The sequence below is a fragment of the Drosophila santomea genome, chromosome 3L (genome assembly GCF_016746245.2).
Source record: "Drosophila santomea strain STO CAGO 1482 chromosome 3L, Prin_Dsan_1.1, whole genome shotgun sequence".
Classification (NCBI taxonomy): Eukaryota; Metazoa; Arthropoda; class Insecta; order Diptera; family Drosophilidae; genus Drosophila; species Drosophila santomea.
Genome location: NC_053018.2, coordinates 25,011,183 through 25,024,350, shown reverse-complemented (window position 1 = coordinate 25,024,350; position 13,168 = coordinate 25,011,183). Strand labels below are relative to the sequence as shown.

At 36.6% G+C, this 13,168-nt stretch overlaps 1 protein-coding gene across 3 annotated transcripts in view; it reads right to left on the bottom strand.

The window, feature by feature from the left end:
* LOC120450650 (calcium/calmodulin-dependent protein kinase kinase 1) overlaps nucleotides 1–3,726 on the bottom strand; it is a 62,386-nt gene extending 58,660 nt beyond the window's left edge. Inside the window, exon 1 of one of the 3 annotated variants that reach the window (XM_039633810.1) lies at nucleotides 3,607–3,726. The gene's annotated coding sequence lies outside the window, so the exon portion shown is untranslated. Of the gene's footprint in view, nucleotides 1–3,438 lie in introns of all 3 variants that reach the window. The other 2 variants (XM_039633807.1, XM_039633808.2) reach the window with 2 other exon arrangements.
* Between the last annotated feature and the right edge of the window lie 9,442 nt (nucleotides 3,727–13,168).

The window sequence follows — 13,168 nt, the reverse complement described above, 5'->3', positions numbered from 1 at the left end:
AGCGCACTGAAAGATCCAATCGAGTGATCTTTCCCCATTGACCCATGTCGATGAGGGATTTATTATCATCATCAACTCGAACCCAGCAACGGCCAAATCGCTGACACAGCATTTGTCCGGATACTCGTTCATAGCGGGCAAACACAGAGCTTTTGCGTGACCGCTTATGTGAGCTTAAAGCAAGAATATTATGTTCAGTTCGTTTTGAAGTTTCATACAATAAAGAGCACAAACTCTACTAAAAAATAACTCCGGCTATGCCGTTAACATTTTTTTAAAAATTATAGCTTGACTGAGTCTCTGGGCCAGCAGATTGCAAAGGGCAGTTACCCTTCCAGCATAATCTTCATAAAGTCAACGACGAAAGACAACGGCCAGCCGGCCAACTAAGATTGCGACTAGGGTTCACACATTTGCCCGTCCTGCAGCACCACAGCTCAGATCACGTCGTCTACAATCCAATACAGGAACTAAGTAATGGGGGGTGTGGGAAAGGTGCAGTGCTCTCACAGTGCAGCCAGTTACGGCACCGTTTAAAAGTGTATATAGTTTACTCTAAATAGGATATTTTACTAGTGCCATGGTAAACAGTATATTTTATTTTTCGCCATCGCAATATTTTTGGTCTCAAAAGCCACAATTTTAATGTTAAATGGATTGTAGACGACATGATCTGCGCTGCAAGTGTAAGCTTTTCGATTCTAAGATGGCTTGCAAACACGCCTAAATTTTAAAACGTCATATTGGAACGCGCACATGACGCTGGCTCCAAAGCAGAAAACGATTAGAAATCAATCCTTAGCCTATATTAAATGCTATCTTTTATTATAAACCTAAGAATAAATTTAAAATTATTTAACTTTTCAAAAATTAGTTTTGTAAGCCGATTTAAGCTGATAAATCGTTCCAGCATGTCGACGAACTTCTTCGTAAAACATAACCCGAACACCGAACTGAACCAAAGAAAAAATAAAAAGGTAGAACAACACCTACTTTATCGGGTCGAAGACACTTCCTTTTACGTCTTAACTCATCTAGTAAAACCTTTTACCTACCAATCACGGCATTCGTCAAAAGACATGATATTAGTACATTCGATTTTGTAATCGTATCGGGTGTTTCTTTAGAATGTTTTTTATTTATCGATAGGATTCATTTCGGGCTTCTTTTATGTCAGCTGACATCTGTAGAGTGCTTTATGTTCAGTTTGGTTTGGCAATTCATGATAAATAGGTTAACAGCTGAGCAGCGATACCAAATCGTTTAATTTTATTTCGAAAATCAGATGTCGTTTGTGAAAGTGATCCGTTTATTGGGCCAAGTTTTCGGTAACAGCGTTATATCAAAAAAAGGCCCTGTGAAATGTGCTTTTAGCCTATGCAAACAGGACCACCACGACCACCCGCAACCTGTGCATATTTTTATACCCGTTACTCGTAAGGTAAAAAGGGTATACTAGATTCGTTGAAAAGTATGTAACAGGCAGAAGGAAGCGTTTCCGACCATATAAAGTATATATATTCTTGATCAGGATCAATAGTGGAGTAACGGGTATCAGATAGTCGGGAACTCGACTTAGCGTTCACTCTTGTTTTAAATTTAAAAACATAAACATCCTAAAAAAAACATCCCTTAGTTACAGTCATGTGCAAAAACCTTTTTCGTCTCAAAATCAAAACTTTTGTGTGTTGATGTTGCGATTTGTACTACTTGTCTTAAAAAAATTCTTCGCTTTGTAATACCAATCAGAATTGATTTTTAACGGTAGCGCGATCAAATGTGAAATTGGATTTTAAAACATAAGTTGATTATTCTTAAAATCGGTATAAATGTTGTATAGCTACGATAAATAGTTTGTTAGCTAATTGTTACGTATAATAGTGAGCTGCATTTGTAAAATGAATTTCAAATAAAACTTGAATCTAAATATGTTTTGGTGCATCCTGGTAGTTAAATATGCATTTCATAAAGTAATACAATTGTGATCTGACAGTGTATACCTGTTATTATCCGGAACATACCCTTTATTCTGGGATAATATTTTTGTATAACCTATAGAAATTAAGCTACAAAAAGTTGTTTTTGCCTAAAAAATTATTAAACAACCGGAACCATTAACCAGACCGCTGATTTACTTCGCGGAAGAAAAAATCCATTTTCATTATTTGCTTTCGATTCAAGAAAAAATTTAACTATTTTTTGTTGACAATATTTGGTATTTGGTAATAGTTGGTAATAACACTTAGCCCACTTCTGCAAATAGAACAAGAGAGAACGCTATAGTCGAGTTCTCCCCGACTATGTGATACCCGTTACTCAGCTAGTGGAAGAGAGAAGGAGAGTCTTAAACGCAGTTTTTGGCGGTTTGTAGGCGTTATAGTGGGCGTGGCAGAAAGTTTTTTGACAAATCGATAGAAATTTACAAGCCCAATATAAAAATGACAAAATATCAAAACATTTTTCAAAAGTGTGGGCGTAGCAGCTTTGGGCGGTTTGAGGGCGTTAGAGTGGGCGTGGCAAAAAGTTTTTTGGTAAATCGATAGAAAATTACAAGACTAATACAAAAATGAAAAAATTTCAAAACATTTTTCAAAAGTTTGGGCGTGGCAGTTTTGGGCGGTTTGTGGGCGTTAGAGTGGGCGTGGCAACATGAATCGACAAACTTGCGCTGCTTCTATGTCCCTGGAGTCTGTATGCTTAATCTCAACTTTTTAGCTTTTGTAGTTCCTGAGATCTCGACGTTCATACGGACGGACAGACGGACATGGCCAGATCGACTCGGCTATTGATCCTGATCAAGAATATATATACTTTATATGGTCGGAAACGCTTCCTTCTGCCTGTTACATACTTTTCAACGAATCTAGTATACCCTTTTACTCTACGAGTAACGGGTATAAAAATATTATTGTAGACATCTTCCAGCTAATTTGACTATGAACAATGTTTACTTTCTACTATATCCATACTGCACGTTTATGTGTGTACAGCTTAGTTATAACAGGATATTTCCACTAATGCTGTAAAAAGCATTTTATATAATTGTTTGCATTCCCAATAATTTTTGTTGTATAATCTACATACATGTATGTATGTGTACTTTATATCCGCCACTATCAGATTATAGCAGTACCATTCAGGGACTTCATTAATATTCATATTCTATTTTATAATGTGTGCTCATTTTACCAGATACCTGCAAACGTTTTGACGGTAGGCATACATATGTACGTATGTATATGTAAGTATATTTATGTTTTTAACAGACTAAAACATACATACATAACATAAATATATGGTGATAGATGCACAAGTCAATCAAAACTAACTTGAAGCACATGCAATGGATATATGTGTAAAAATATGTATATATGTACCAAAATTTATTTTTAGTACATGCATACGGATTTCTGAACAGTATCAACTTTCAATACAAACCAACGCATTTTACAATAAATGGATTTGGGTGTCTATTTTTTTAAATATATATATATGCATTAATTCACAAATTGTAAAAATAATTTTGATAGACTGAAAATATTAATTTTACGCACTGATTGTATTTATAAACATGTTACTTAATTATTAAAGCCAATTTGCCGTTACATTGTATCCGCATTTCGTTTAAATCTCTTTATAATTCCTTGTTCATTAAACAAATTATTCAAGTCTACACCAATAGAGAAAATTACATAAAAATTATATTTCTGACAAAACGAAAAACATCTAAGCTTTGAATAAAAGATGAATTAAAAGTTTCCAATTGCAGCTTTAAAAGCTTTTGTTAGTATCGATAACTTAATCGATAAATGAACTTTTTAATCTAATACTAAAACTTGTAATGGTTTTCTTCAAAAAGGTATGCCTACATTTTTGAGTCATCAAAAAATGAATGAAATACCAATATATTTATTCATATTTAAATATATATCATCATCACATATATTATACACAAGTGGGCATAAGTATTTAGACAAGAAAAATATTCATTATATTTGTTTGTAACTTATTGTTTACTTACAGGAAAATTGTTTAATAATTTTAGTAAGTATATTGTTTCGGCCAAAAAATATGTTGGTCAGCCTGCTCTTTTGAAAGCTCTTTGAGTTTCACTGCTCAAAAAAAAAATTTATGTTTGATTACCGAAACAATATCGGAAAAAAGTGGCACCCGTATGTCCGAGAATAAGTCATTCTGGAGGGTCTGTTATGTTTTGGGGATGCGTAGCCTTCACTGGATTGGGAGATTTAGTTTCCGTTGATGGAACCATGAATCAAACAAAATATTTGGATGTCCTAAATAATCATGCATTCCCCTCTGGTGATAAATTGATCGGGGAGTCCTTCATACTCCAGCAGGATAATGCCCCCTGTCATAAGGCCAAACTGATTACGCAGTTTCTGAGAGCTGTTGGCGTAAACACATTGGATTGGCCACCTCAAAGTCCAGACCTCAACATAATAGAAAACCTCTGGTCATTTATAAAGAAAATAAGATGTGCAAACTTATCTAGAAGTCGCGAAGAAACGATTTTGGAGATTCAAGCCTTATGGAAGGATATTTCAATAGATTATATCCACAGCTTGGTACAGTCTGTACCAAAACGTCTCCAAAAAGTGATAGACGCTAGAGGGGGATATATTTTTTTTATTAATTTGTTATAATTTTTTAGTTCACATTTTTCTCTTTTCAATTTATGAAATTTAAATAATTTGTCTAAATACTTATGCCACCGATAATTTATAGAAAAGTAATTTATCTTAAATCAACAATGAAGTTATCCCTATGTTTATATTACCTAATTTAACTACGATAGTCTACCTATTTACTAAAATTATTAAACAATTTTCCTGTAAGTAAACAATAAGTTACAAACAAATATAATGAATATTTTTCTTGTCTAAATACTTATGCCCACTTGTGTATATTATACCATTCAGTTCCATTCATAAATTTTTTTATCAGAGTATCACCAATACATACAAATTTTGAAAACTTAATGCTCAATTAGTATGAGAGCCAGGGATGATTTAAATATGCATGTCCTAGCACATAGTCATCAACATTACAGGTTACCTTATATTGGTATTGATGAATTAATTACTTGTTAATAAAAATTTTGAAAGCAAGTGATGATTCTATCATTGACATGTCCTAGAAAATCAACAAGTTGAAAAACCTTACAAAAACACTGCTAAAGGAGCGCAATATTATCGACTTTAATCGCCGCTTTTAAAGCGCATTTTAACGTGTATATAATCGCTCTATTCATCAACTCTCCATATGAAAACTTAAACCGATCTTTTGAAAAGCTTTACTCTTCAAAATACTCATAATAAAAAAATTCTCCCAAGATACAAACCATTAAACGTTAGAAAGCTTAAGTTATCGATAATCAATTTATTATATTAAAATAATCAATAAAGACGCCCGCTACGCACAGTGAGGCCGGGACTGGATAATGTACCAAAGAACACAGTTTAGTTCACATAAGACATAAGACTCGACATACTGTAGCAGTCTTTCCCGCTTAAAAGTCGAGTTCAAACTTTTGCAAAGGAAAACAAGAAAGAACGCTATAGTCGAGTTCCCCGACTATCTGATACCCGTTACTCAGCTAGTGAAAGTGCGAAGGAGAGTCTTCAACACTGACAGTTTTTGGCGGTTTGTGGGCGTTAGAGAGGGTGTGGCAAAAAGTTTTCTTGCAAGTCGATAGAAATTTACAAAACGGATACAAAAATGAAAAAATATCAAAACATTTTTCAAAACTGTGGGCGTGGCAGCTTTGGCCGGTTTGTGGGCGTTAGAGTGGGCGTGGCAAAAAGTTTTTTAACAAATCGATAGAAATTTACAAGACCAATACAGAAATGAAAAAAATATTTAAACATTTTTCAAAAGTGTGGGCGTGGCAGTTTTGTGCGGTTTGTGGGCGTTAGAGTGGGCGTGGCAGCATGATTCGACAAACTTGCGCTGCGTCTATGTCCCTGGAGTCTGTATGCCTAATCTCAACTTTCTAGCTTTTGTAGTTCCTGAGATCTCGACGTTCATACGGACAGACAGACGGACAGACGGGCGGACGGACAGACGGACGGACAGACGGACATGGCCAAATCGACTCGGCTATTGATCCTGATCAAGAATATATATACTTTATATGGTCGGAAACGCTTCCTTCTGCCTGTTACATACTTTTCAACGGATCTAGTATACCCTTTTACTCTACGAGTAACGGGTATAATTACGTCAATTTTGTGAAAAATTAGAAGTCAAGTCAACTATTATTATACCCGTTACTCGTAGAGTAAAAGGGTATACTAGATTCGTTGAAAAGTATGTAACAGGCAGAAGGAAGCGTTTCCGACCATATAAAGTATATATATTCTTGATCAGGATCAATAGCCGAGTCGATTTGGCCATGTCCGTCTGTCCGTCCGTCTGTCCGTCTGTCCGTCCGCCCGTCTGTCCGTCTGTCTGTCCGTATGAACGTCGAGATCTCAGGAACTACAAAAGCTAGAAAGTTGAGATTAGGCATACAGACTCCAGGGACATAGACGCAGCGCAAGTTTGTCGAATCATGCTGCCACGCCCACTCTAACGCCCACAAACCGCACAAAACTGCCACGCCCACACTTTTGAAAAATGTTTAAATATTTTTTTCATTTCTGTATTGGTCTTGTAAATTTCTATCGATTTGTTAAAAAACTTTTTGCCACGCCCACTCTAACGCCCACAAACCGGCCAAAGCTGCCACGCCCACAGTTTTGAAAAATGTTTTGATATTTTTTCATTTTTGTATCAGTTTTGTAAATTTCTATCGACTTGCAAGAAAACTTTTTGCCACACCCTCTCTAACGCCCACAAACCGCCAAAAACTGTCAGTGTTGAAGACTCTCCTTCGCACTTTCACTAGCTGAGTAACGGGTATCAGATAGTCGGGGAACTCGACTATAGCGTTCTTTCTTGTTTTCCTTTGCAAAAGTTTGAACTCGACTTTTAAGCGGGAAAGACTGCTACAGTATGTCGAGTCTTATGTCTTATGTGAACTAAACTGTGTTCTTTGGTACATTATCCAGTCCCGGCCTCACTGTGCGTAGCGGGCGTCTTTATTGATTATTTTAATATAATAAATTGATTATCGATAACTTAAGCTTTCTAACGTTTAATGGTTTGTATCTTGGGAGAATTTTTTTATTATGAGTATTTTGAAGAGTAAAGCTTTTCAAAAGATCGGTTTAAGTTTTCATATGGAGAGTTGATGAATAGAGCGATTATATACACGTTAAAATGCGCTTTAAAAGCGGCGATTAAAGTCGATAATATTGCGCTCCTTTAGCAGTGTTTTTGTAAGGTTTTTCAACTTGTTGATTTTCTAGGACATGTCAATGATAGAATCATCACTTGCTTTCAAAATTTTTATTAACAAGTAATTAATTCATCAATACCAATATAAGGTAACCTGTAATGTTGATGACTATGTGCTAGGACATGCATATTTAAATCATCCCTGGCTCTCATACTAATTGAGCATTAAGTTTTCAAAATTTGTATGTATTGGTGATACTCTGATAAAAAAATTTATGAATGGAACTGAATGGTATAATATACACAAGTGGGCATAAGTATTTAGACAAGAAAAATATTCATTATATTTGTTTGTAACTTATTGTTTACTTACAGGAAAATTGTTTAATAATTTTAGTAAATAGGTAGACTATCGTAGTTAAATTAGGTAATATAAACATAGGGATAACTTCATTGTTGATTTAAGATAAATTACTTTTCTATAAATTATCGGTGGCATAAGTATTTAGACAAATTATTTAAATTTCATAAATTGAAAAGAGAAAAATGTGAACTAAAAAATTATAACAAATTAATAAAAAATATATCCCCCTCTAGCGTCTATCACTTTTTGGAGACGTTTTGGTACAGACTGTACCAAGCTGTGGATATAATCTATTGAAATATCCTTCCATAAGGCTTGAATCTCCAAAATCGTTTCTTCGCGACTTCTAGATAAGTTTGCACATCTTATTTTCTTTATATATGACCAGAGGTTTTCTATTATGTTGAGGTCTGGACTTTGAGGTGGCCAATCCAATGTGTTTACGCCAACAGCTCTCAGAAACTGCGTAATCAGTTTGGCCTTATGACAGGGGGCATTATCCTGCTGGAGTATGAAGGACTCCCCGATCAATTTATCACCAGAGGGGAATGCATGATTATTTAGGACATCCAAATATTTTGTTTGATTCATGGTTCCATCAACGGGAACTAAATCTCCCAATCCAGTGAAGGCTACGCATCGGGTATAATTACGTCAATTTTGTGAAAAATTAGAAGTCAAGTCAACTATTATTATACCCGTTACTCGTAGAGTAAAAGGGTATACTAGATTCGTTGAAAAGTATGTAACAGGCAGAAGGAAGCGTTTTCGACCATATAAAGTATATATATTCTTGATCAGGATCAATAGCCGAGTCGATTTGGCCATGTCCGTCTGTCCGTCTGTCCGTCCGTCCGTCTGTCCGTATGAACGTCGAGATCTCAGGAACTACAAAAGCTAGAAAGTTGAGATTAGGCATACAGACTCCAGGGACATAGACGCAGCGCAAGTTTGTCGAATCATGCTGCCACGCCCACTCTTACGCCCACAAACCGCACAAAACTGCCACGCCCACACTTTTGAAAAATGTTTAAATATTTTTTCATTTCTGTATTGGTCTTGTAAATTTCAATCGATTTGTTAAAAAACTTTTTGCCACGCCCACTCTAACGCCCACAAACCGCCCAAAGCTGCCACGGCCACAGTTTTGAAAAATGTTTTGATATTTTTTAATTTTTGTATCAGTTTTGTAAATTTCTATCGACTTGCAAGAAAACTTTTTGCCACGCCCACTCTAACGCCCACAAACCGCCAAAAACTGTCAGTGTTGAAGACTCTCCTTCGCACTTTCACTAGCTGAGTAACGGGTATCAGATAGTCGGGGAACTCGACTATAGCGTTCTTTCTTGTTATTATTAAATTAGGCTTAGAAAACAACCAAAATAGTTCATTAGTTTGTTTACAACCAATGGCAACCACAACAAAAAAACACTATTCAACGGTAACTTTCTGTTGTTCATGACCCTAGCAAGGCATGACATTTCAATTGTTCAAAAATACGACAAATGGCCCAACAAGAAAGTCTTTATGAAAACCCGATTTCTAAAAAAAACAGATCATTTTCAAGTTTTTCAACTCAAACACTAATACCAATAATAATATAAATAAAAAAAAATACAAATTGTGCTTCAAAGCGAACGGTCGTGTTTTTTTTCTGCGCTCCGAATTTATTTTTGTTTTGCTAAATCCAGCGGTGGAATTTAACAAATTCTTTAATAAAATTCGTAATCCGTACTAGTTAAAGTGCCGTTCGCTTCGCGAGTGAATCTTTTGTGATATGTGCATTATTTTAATAAATTAATTCAATCTGCTCTCTTTCTGTCTTTGCGTTTTGTTTACTCTCTTTTTCGTGCGTTGTCCGTAGTGCTGTTTGGTGTTGTTTTTGTAATTAACTGCACGGTGCACCCGCTCTCTCGCTCTCCCACACAAAATCTTAAAGTGCACACTGCGCTCTTGCGGTACATTTTCTGATTTGTCTTTTGGTACAGTGGTCAAAACCCAATTAAACATGGAATCCAATGTTGTCTGCTTCCATAACAAATGCCGTCAGGTAATAAAGCCTGATCAGTCAAAAATTACCTGTTGGCTATGTGATAGACTGGTGCACACTAAGTGCGCTGGTTTTAACGGCCGAACAAGTGATGACCTAGCTAAAGGCCCTAATCTAAAATACTGTTGTGATACTTGCCTAGGAGTTGCGAATGAAATGCAACTCTTTATGCGCCAAACTAAAGGTGGCTTGAAAGGACTGATCAGCAGTTTTGGCGTGGCTAGAGATAGTTTTCGTCGAGCTGATGATCTTCTTTCTGCGCTTGATTCGCAATTTAATAGCCTTAAACTATTAGAAGAATCTCCAAGGCGCAAGAAAGCCGCTGGTGGTAGGCTGCCTAAGGGGAATGCCCCGCAACCTTCGGCAAGTGATCAACAGGACTCCACAGCTGATCAGTTGACGATCGCAGCAAACCCTCAAATGTTGCTTAGATCGGCAGCTAAAAAAGATTCGGCGCAATCCGATCAATCGGTTGTGGAGGGTTTCCAGCCTGGAACTTTTCTTATGCTAGGGACATCTCATCTTTCAAGATAACTGTCCCAAATGAGCTATTCTCAACCATATGTTCTGGTGATTTTTGGACGGAAAGTATGATTGTGAAAGAGTTTGAAGCTAAGATTAAAAATAGAAAAAAAGGGCCCGTGGGAATTAAACTTCCCACAAGTGGCCAGATCACTGCCCCATCCTCCTCTACTACTTCTACTTCTTTATCTCAAAAAACTAAAATCTAGTCTCACTATCTGCTATCAAAATGTAAGAGGCTTGTGTAGTAAGCTTACTAATTTGTATTCTAATAGTCTTTCCTTTGCATCCCATATTATTGTGTTTACAGAGACTTGGTTAAAACCGGAGATACTTAACTCCGAAGTTTTCACAGGTATGTACACAGTATACAGGCATGATCGTCCCTCCAGGCGGGGAGGTGGAGTCCTAATTGCTGTGGTCAGTGGAGGTACTTTTTGACGAGTTCCGTAACTTAGAATTCTTATGCGTAAAGCTATCATTTTCTGATATCTATGTTTATATTACGTGCTCGTACATTCCGCCGTCTTCTGAATTTCCTGAATACATTAACCATTTGTCCGCTATCCAATCTGTTACAAACAGACTGTCCGATAGGGACCAACTAGTTGTCCTAGGTAACTTTAATATACCAGGCACTAAGTGGTCCACAGAGGAACAGTCGAATATTCTCCTGCCTATAGCACAGCATGACTTTATTGACGGCTTGCTTGACATATCGTTGTCGCAAGTTAATTATATTCGAAATTCTCTTGGTCGTTTATTGGATCTATGTTTTGTTTCAAGTCCTGAAAGTGTGTTTCTGACTAGAGTAGCACCTCTTAGCCAACCTGAAGATCCATACCATCCAACTTTCGAGGTGACAATCGACACAGGTACCGTAATAAAAGAGAGGCCAGAAAAGTCAACCAAACGAATTCATTGTTTTCGTAAGGCAAACTTTCAGAGGCTAAATCTTTTTATATCTGGCTTTAATTGGTCCGATCTATATTCTTGCAACATAATGGCCGATGCCATAGATATTTTTTTATAATGCAATTAAATCATTCTTCAACTCTTGTGTTCCGATGTACTATCCGTCTACCTCTAACAAACCTCCTTGGTTTAATAAAGAGTTGACACATCTAAGAAATGTTAAGTCCAGACTTTATATAAAATTTAAAAATACCGGTTCTCAATCTATATTTTCTAAATATGTAAGTGCTCGGTTAAATTTTACCGTGCTTAATGCTCAGTGTTATAAGAATTATTTAAACCGTTGTAAGTTCCAGCTCGCACAGGATCCCAAACAGTTTTATAATTTCGTTAGCGCAAAACAACTAGTAACCCTTCCTCGCTATTTTATGAAAATACTTCGGTAACATCGGATCAGGCAATAACCGATCTATTTGCCAAGTTTTTCAAACCACATATTCTACGTTACCTCATTCCGAACGACCTTACTCTTACGCGGTATCAAAGTCAAATTTAATATTCTGTCCCACTTTAAACGAAAGCTCACTGCTTTATGATCTTCAGCGAGTTAAGCCTGTCTATTCGCCAGGTCCCGACGGAATTCCTGGCTGTGTGCTTAGATTCTGTGCGGAAGCCTTGTGCAAACCTCTACTAAAACTGTTTAATTTATCTTTGGAATCTACTCAGTTCCCCCAAATATGGAAGGAGTCCTTTGTGATCCCTCTCCATAAAAAAGGTAGCAAATCTTGCAATTATTCTTGCAATATAAGGACATTTCTCGCCATTTGGACTTACAATCCGATCTAGATTGCTTTCAAACCTGGTGCCGTGATAACGTATTAAACTTAAATGGCTCTAAGTGTAAAGTTATGACCTTTTGTAGTGCCAACTCAATGCACGCAACTTACACTTTAAGTGGGTGCTCTTTGGACAGAATAACACATGTTGATGATCTTGGTGTTCTTCTGGACCCTAAACTTAAATTTTCAGACCATATTTCGTCTATTGTCAATAAGGCCAGGGGTGTGCTTGGTTTTATAAAACGGTGGTCAAAGGAATTTGATGATCCTTACATGACCAAAACATTATTTATTTCTCTAGTCCGTCCGATCCTCGAGTATGGATCACCTGTTTGGAGTCCACAATATGAAGTTTACTCGGACCGCATTGAATCGGTTCAAAAGAACTTCTTACTTTTTGCCTTACGGCGCCTTAATTGGGATGCAAACCGTAGATTACCTCCTTATTCGAATAGATTAATGTTAATTAACTTACCCTCCTTAGCTAACCGTAGAACGATGCTTGGAACAGTCTTTATTTTTAACCTTATTCGTGGTGAAATGGATAGTCCCGACTTGGTTAGTCGGCTAAACTTCACTGTTCCAAGCAGATTTACTAGAAATTACGTACCTCTAATTTTAAATCATTGTAGATCTAACTATGAGTTGCATGATCCCTACAGAGTATTATGTTCTGACTATAATAGATTCTATCCTATTATATCTAATTCTGACTCTCTGCCGTTTTTAAAGCGATCAATACTAACGTACTTAACGAATTCTTAGATATTACTACTAGCATACATATATTTCCTCGTCCTTTACTGTCTTCTATATCGCGTCTATCTTCCCGCGATTCGAGCCGTACGATACACGACAGCGCCCCTCGGTCGGTTGGGCGGGAGGTGTGGCCGTGGGACTCGCGCGTTAAAAAAAAAAAAAAAAAAAAAATGCTCCCACCCCAATCAACAATTCGTTATCCCCTTTTTTCCAACGCTGATCCAAAGCCCAAATGTAAGAAATCAGATCCCTTACAAACAAGCATTTCCTTCTAGACATTGACATTTCGATCAAAACAGATCAAATTTGTATAAAGAATTCAGAACAGACTTAAATATAGACCAACAGAATGACACCAGAAATTATTATCGACACCCCCAACAAACACTAAGAGTACCAAAAAAGCGTTTTAGAGAA